We start from the raw sequence: 7,917 nt of genomic DNA, 5'->3' as shown, positions 1-7,917 counted from the left end.
GAATGGAGTTACACTAACAGGAACAGCATGGGGGGAAGACACATAACAGTGTGATTACTTGTCCTCTCCGTAACGCGCAAGCAAATCTGCCACTGGAACCACGACCCTCTTCCACTTATTTGCAATACAGAGACTATTTACTTTCAACAACAGGGTACATTATCTAATGTAATTGAAATTATTATTAAGCACTGACATATTTACACAGAGCTTGGACATTCTAAAGCTTCCTTTGTCCCTTTTACTAATGCAAAAATGGAGCTAATTCACTTCTCATATAGGCTAGAGAAAATAGGTTTGCAGTTGAAGTTAACTAAAGACTGTAATGTACTGCAATTGAAGTGCCTAAAAGATAGTCTCTGTTTTGACCTGGTTCTAAAACTGGTGTAGAAATTATCTCAGCTGCAGGAGGAGCTTACCAGAGTCAGTCATCATGATTGCCACTTTCTCATATATGGCGTTCAGGGTCACCATGATGATAAAACTGATATGGGAAGCAGTGATGGGCGTGGCCCACCTGCACAGTCAGGTACTTTTGGATTGGGTCTGTTCCATTCAGGTTCTTGGGAAGTTTTGCAGGAAATACAATGAACACTGAAAGTCCGTAGACAATGATCCCAATAACTGAAACAATGGTTAACAGGACCTGACAACCCAAGAACCCAGCAGCATGAGACTCACTAATGATCGTATTTTTACACAGAAAACTTGCCCCCAACCCAGCTTAAACAGAAAACATGCATGTGTTGTAAACTTCACATAAACGTGAGAAGTGATATAAATCGCACGTAAATGCCATAAGAGACGTGAATATCAGTCATGTTAAATTTTAGGGGAGGAGGAATGAAAGATGTCAAAAAGAATGAGTGCATCCACTAATGTAACACGCTGGCAGCAGGAGCAGCTGTGTGCAGGGCATAGGGAATATATGGGAACTCCACTTTCTGTGAATTTTTCTGTAAACCTAAAACTGCACTAAAGAAGGAAGCCTGTTAAGTATATTTTAATGGGTGAAAATGGGGTAACTGGTGGCATGATCTTTTGGAGGGAAGTCTGTGATAGCAGAACAAATGAAAGTAGCCCTTCTACATCTGTAGAATTACTTAGGTTATGAACTAGTTGTAACCCATGAAGGGGATATGCTTCCTTTCAAGGGAGAACCTATCACTGATTCAGGGGTCAGCAGGTGCTAGCTGTCGTCTTCATTCTGAATAGGACCAGTGAAGCTGTGGACATGCCCTGAGGGAAATAGTGGGAGTGACAGCAGGTCTCTGCTGATGAAAGCTTCACATGCTTTTCATACTCCTTGAGATCTTGAAATGGCAGGTATTCCTACTCCCTGCATTTGCACAAGATTCATGTCCCTAATCCACAGTAGTTTTGACTGTGTGGACCCAAGGGCAGCGGGGGTGTCTGAAGCAAAATTTGCACGTGGCTAATAGGGTTTCAGTTCCTCACTAGGCAGGTTTTTTTTCTGGCCACTGAAGAATGAACATTAAAGATCCCATTTTTAAACAGTTTTCCTTCCATCTACCTTCTTGGTCATAGTCCAGAAGCATGTACTCAGTGTCCCTGGCTGCTCCTGATGGGTGCCCCAGAGAGAAAGCTACAAAGAATGTGAATTTCAGGACTAAGTAAACCACATCATGTTATTTACAGTAATAGCAGGCGGCTGGCTTGCACCTGCATGGGAGAGCAGAGGGAGTGTTTACAAGCCCCTCCTGGAGCCACACTCCTGCATCTGGATCCCAGCTCTGATGCTAGCTGTGGGGCCTTGTGCAAATTTCTTAACCTCTAGGGGCTTCAATCTCCTCACCCATATAATGGGGAGATAATAATAGCAATTTATAGGACTATTGTGATGAGTCAATTATTTACTAATTGTGAAAACAATTGGAACATTAACCGCAGGCATGTGAAAAACTCTACCTAAGTATAAGCTATGAATATGGTGACCAAAGTCTTAAAAAGGTGTTTTTTCTTAGTTTTTAAGCCATCAGTTTGTAGAGAAAGCATTTTATTTTCTCCTCTACTCTCTTTCATCATCCTTTTCTTCACAGTTAAGTCTTCATGCTTGTGAAAGGAATAACTTTTTGGTGTGTTTGTGATTAAATGTGAAAATTAGTTAAGGCTGAGAAAAATGTATTATAGAAGGTATATTAAGCCTTCCTCTCTTGTACAGCTCATATAGGCCATTTAAATAGTATGCATTTTTTAAAAGTCTGCATAGTAATTTTTAATTATGTATTAAGTAAACATAATAGTTAAGAATGCGTAAATACTTACTATTGCTTCAGCACACATCTATTTTTCAAAATCCTCACAATCACCCTGTGGGGAAGGTAATATTATATCTCTTTTACAGATGTGGAAATAGAGCCACATGGAGATGTTGCAATTTGCCCCAAATGAAGCAACTATTAAGTGAAAGTACTGAAATACTCAAAGAGCCCAAAGACACTAACTGTATAGCACTGTCTCCTACATGGTCTGTAAAATCAATTCTAATTCATTTCAGAACTTTTACAAACTTGACACATTTCCATTTTTCTTCCAAGCACTTAATGGGTTCACTATTTCTTAAGAAACAGGAAAGCTTTCCGTTCTCCTTCCTCAAGTTTCTTCTTATTTATCATCTTTTCTGATCATAAATTTAACATTTGCTCATTAAAGAAAATTTGAAAGTACTCAGTAGTGGACAGAACTGCTGTCCTGGATCTGTCCCCAGTCTTAGAAGAGGACCCAGAACTTGCTTTAGGATAAATAACCTCCCTTTTGTTTTTAGTCCTGTGATTTAACCTCGATTGACCCACTCTTTCTGAAGCACCAGAAGTAGATCTCAGTTGGTTTAAGACAAATAATACCCCTCATTGTATTGGCCTTGCACATGATTGGAGAATTGGCAAATAACCCAGGAAGAGCCACTATTATGTGAGGAGATACATGCTGGTGCCCATGTGAAACATAAGCTTCTTCTATCAAGAGAGGAAGCTGCCAAAAGAGACCTGTCTTGGTTTGGATGGATGATCTGGGATACTGCGTGCCTAGAAGCATCATGCTGAGACATCTTTGGACACAGAATGAAGACAGGACAAAAGCAGCCCTTGACATCATCTGGGCTAGAGTATCTCTCCTTGACTGAAGCCAGACCTCAGACCTGAGGTTTTCATTTACAGGAACCAATAAATCCCATGGATCCCCATTTCTTGGTTGTTGTTTAAACACATTGGAGATTGATTTTGTCACCTACAATCAAAAGACTCCAACTCTGAAAATGAATAAAAAATAAAATAAGAATAATGCTTCAACCTATAGACATAATTCCTTCAGAATGGTGCATTGTTTGTATATTACAAATCATTTTATATATTAATTTAATTCTCCAATCTATCATAAGCGCAACACTTTGACATGTCATAAAATATTTTCATGGACACACTTTTTCATGACTGCATACTATTCTACTTTGTGAAGAGTTGGAAGAATATTTTGGCTGAGATTTTATATATATATATACACATATAAAAGTATGTCTGTGACTTGCATCCATACTGACTTTTCCCTGCCATTTTGAAATAATTCCTGATTAAAAGTTTTTCAAAGCTGAATTAGTGGATTAAAACATATGAATATTTTTGACTCTTGATATCAACTGCCAGACTGCTTTCTAAGAAGGCTTGAGGAGTACACCAGAAATTAACACAGCATTGTAAATCAACCATACTTCACAAAAATTATCCAGTAACCTAGGCATGGGATTGGTGATCACTGGCAATTCATCCTCATAAACAGAGTTGTGTCACTTGAGAAGTGGAAAACTATTTCATTTTGATGTGCACTGAGTGAATTACCATTGAAGTGTGACATCTATTTTTTCTTTTGCGAATGTGTGTTCATCTTCTCTGCCTTCTACGCTTCTGAGATAATTTGATGTTACCTTTGAAGTGATCTGAACTCTCTATGTATTGAAGGAATTAGCCCCTTGTCGGATTTGTAAGCAAATAACATTCTCTGGTGTTTTGTTTAAAATTAGGATGCTCTGATGCATGGAAATCTTTGTATAATTTCCTCTGATACTTACTGTCCATCTAGAGGTTGTATACTCATCCATATTTATTTGTAGTTTTTTTTCTAATTGTGTTACTTTTTAAATGTTTCTGGAATTTATCACAATATATGGTTCACTGTATGATTTCAATCTTTTCTTTTCCCCCAAGTAGCTAACAAGTGTTTCATTCACTGAATAACCTTTATTTATCTCCCTGATTTGTAATGCCTTCCATCTCTTATATTAAATTATTATTGATATCAGAGCCCATATCTGGACTTCCTGCCTTATTTTATAATCTGGCTATTCTTGAACTAGTAAAACTCTCATTATCTTATTAATTTTTATATTACTAATATGATTTTATTCACAATAAACCCAAATCAATTTTATAACTTCTGATATTTTGGAGATATGATCTTTTAATCTAGAATCATGTGATTAAAGCACCTTTTATATCTTTCAGTAGTTTTTACTTTTATTTTTTGATAGTTCCTACTATCCTTTTGTTAGGCTATTCTTAGACATTTTACCTAGGTTGTTACACTTGGAAAATTTTAGAAATTTAATGCCTCCATCTGGTCTCTTAATCAGACCCTGGAGAATCCTAAACCACTGATCTGATTTGAACAAATGAGGTGAAAAGAATTGGGGGAAGCACTGTGAGCAGAAGAGACTGTGGAACCTCCAGAGCGGCGCCCTGCATTGGCTCAGATGTTCTCTGGAAAAAGTTTCCTCTATGAGACTACATAGTTCCCAGCTTGACTTTCAGTTTTCTCAGCATTTCACATTAGATTTTAAAAGTCTGTGGCAGGTTCTTACCCAGAAAAAGAGCACTTGCACAAAGGGTTATATGTATACACTTTCCCCAGGTGGTAAAGGGAACACGCTCTTCTTCCTAATTAAAAAAACAAGTTTAGTCAATCAAGGGATTACACCAATGAAATGATATTTCTCCTAACTGGTCAGTAAATCCTAAACATAATATAAAAAAAAATTTCAGACATAGCCTCCTTGTTTGTAAATGCATGGGTTTTTTCCTGTTTTTTTTCCTTTTCTTTTCTGTTAACGATGTCAAACACACAACAAAATATGTACAGTGTTCGTTTTAATACTATTTTTTGAAAATGCACATGTGAACAGTAAACTGTTTCCCTGCCATGGTCTGAGCACCTGATGAGGCCAAGATTTAAAGCTCTATTCCTTAGCTTGCCTTTGATTTCAGAAGTGAAGGTAGTGACAGCTTAGGGTCTGTGCAGGACAGAAAGAATCACAGTTGTCTGCAGCTAACTGGTGTCCACTGTGTGTTTCTTGGTTGAGATTTATGTGTTAATTAGCTACAACTATGAAGTTTAAGAGTTTCCATTTTAGAGTTTATATTTAGAATTTTTTAAGAGATGAAATCAGCAAGAATCAAGATTTAACTGGATTATAAAACCAGATATAGTATAATAATAGCTGTAACTAAGTACATGGCCCTTCCTCTGTGCCAGGAAGCCTTCCAAGTAGATTCTATACATTACTTCGACCCGTCCTTACCACTGTCATGAAGAAGCAACTCTCTTATTCTTATTTTATAGGAAACTATGGCACAGAGAAGTTAAGTTGTCCAAGATCAGTCAGGAAGCAAGCTGCTGTGTTCAAATATGAATTTAGGCAACTTCATTCACAAGATCTCACTACCACAACGCTGGCCTCTCTAAACAATGGAGCATGCTTTCTCAAGTAAAGTAAAATACTTCAAATAAAAAACTAAAAAAAAATAAGGCAATTTTTTAAATAAGGAAGAATGATAAAGTTAAATGAGTCTTCATCTTCAATTTTTCAACAAGCATGTCCCAATGAAAATTTAAACTTATTAGCTTGCAAAATTAAATTTAAACTTGGCAGTTTAAATGACCAAAAAACTTCTCTTCAGTATTTTTTGTATGCTGCCAATATGATAAGTTTTTGTTTTTCAGGACTCAAAAGCATTATGAACATCTAATTTTGTCTAAGATTCAGCTTTCATCTCTGAATGTACAGTCTTTCACCAACATATGCTTTTACCCCCATCTTCAGTTGTAAACAATGGGAACTATTCATAATGGGGATTATTAGAAGCTTATTACATTGTAAAAGACAAATGTCACTTTCTATTGGTAGCTGAACCTCATTTTTTTCCATTTATAAAAAGAGGAGTTTGACCTGCTCCCTCCATATCTTTTCAGTGCCAACATTCTGTAGATCTGTGATTCAATTTATTAAATCTATATTTGGAGACATTTTCAGATACTCCTAGTAAAAGCATTTTTTTCCCAAGAGTTATTCATTCTCACAACCTACTGTCCTGCTGCTGCTGACTGCAAGCACCATCAGCTCTAAATTATCTCAGCTGATGGAAAGAAGCAATAATACAAATGACTCAAAAATCATCTTTTCATAGCTCTGGAATGTTGATACAAAGATATACAGTTTTTTTTTTAATTTTGCAGCAGGAGTGGCAGCAATAAATTTACATTTCCAGTTACGTAAAATGACTAGCTCAAACACTGCTCAAACACTGATGGCACCTCAACAAATGTTTCCCTGCTTCTTCTACCCTTTCTCTGACTTTAGGATGAGAGCCATGCTGCTTTGTGCACATCCCAGAAGGAAGGGGGAGCAGTGACCGGGACTTAGTTCAAGACAAAGGGGCACCTAGTCTATGATGAAAAGGAGGCCACAATAATGAAGGCGCATTTAAAAAAAATGGGAGTCAACTATAAAAACCAATTTGTCTTTCCTTCTACATCTATGTCATTGCAGCTAATTTATATTTTGCATTTTTTATTGGTGTCATGAAAGGATACAAATCAATGCCTCTTTTCATAAACACTTATACCAGTCTTTTTCTTTTCCCCCTTTTTACTGTTAATATGAAGGAAGGACCTCACTTCTCTTCTGTGTCCACCATTCCAGGCAGTGCTCCTTCAACTTGGCTGCACATTAGAATAACCAGAGGAGCTTTAAAAACTTCCCTATGCCAGAATGCGCCCCCAGGCCACTAAGTACAATCAGAGTTTGCAGTGATGGAACCCAGGCACCAACATTTTTTAAGGTCCCCTGGTGATTCCAACACGCAGCCAAGGCTGACAAGTCCAGAAGTAAACAGAATAAAGTGCATCTAAACAGCGCCCGCTTTTCCTGGGTAATCTCATCTATCTCCACGTGGGGACACCTCGCCTCCTATTCTGGCCAGACTTGTTCTTCCTGCTCAACCGTCTCCCATTTGTACTCAAGTTCTGCCTGGCACCGCTTCCAGAACTCCAAAAGTAAGGTGACTAACAGAGAGACAGAACAGCAGAATGTGGATCTTCAGTGATGCCTGATGCTTCAGAAATCTGTACTTAATATTTATTACACTTAACACTTTGGTAAATGGTTAATAAAATCACATTTTATTTATAGGCGATACTAAAGAATAAAATGAGTTAATACCTTTTGTTTAAGAAAAAAGAAAATGTAGATAATTTATTGAACGTTTGGAAACAGACTAGCTCTCTAGCTCAAGGGAAAGGTATTAACGTGATGGTCAGAGGCAGGTGACTGTATCTGATGCTAAAGTACCTGCTACCAGCACATTATGCCCACTAAAAACACAAATATCGGGGGGAAGGGTGGGTATAGCTCAGTGATAGAGCACGTGCTAAGCATGTACAAGGTCCTGGGTTCAAGCCCCATTACCTCCATTAAAAAAAAAGTAAAAAAAAAGCACAAGTAACTGTCACAATTTAAAAGCACTGCACGGTTCACCATCCAAGCCTTCTCCTCACATCCCTCTGTCTCTTCTGTCCAAAGGACCTGAGGGTGGGGAAGGGGATGAGAATGCTTTAGTAGCCCCTGCATTT

This window comes from Vicugna pacos, unplaced genomic scaffold, assembly GCF_048564905.1.
Source record: "Vicugna pacos unplaced genomic scaffold, VicPac4 scaffold_19, whole genome shotgun sequence".
Lineage (NCBI taxonomy): Eukaryota > Metazoa > Chordata > Mammalia > Artiodactyla > Camelidae > Vicugna > Vicugna pacos.
Note: the sequence above shows the minus strand (reverse complement) of the source record.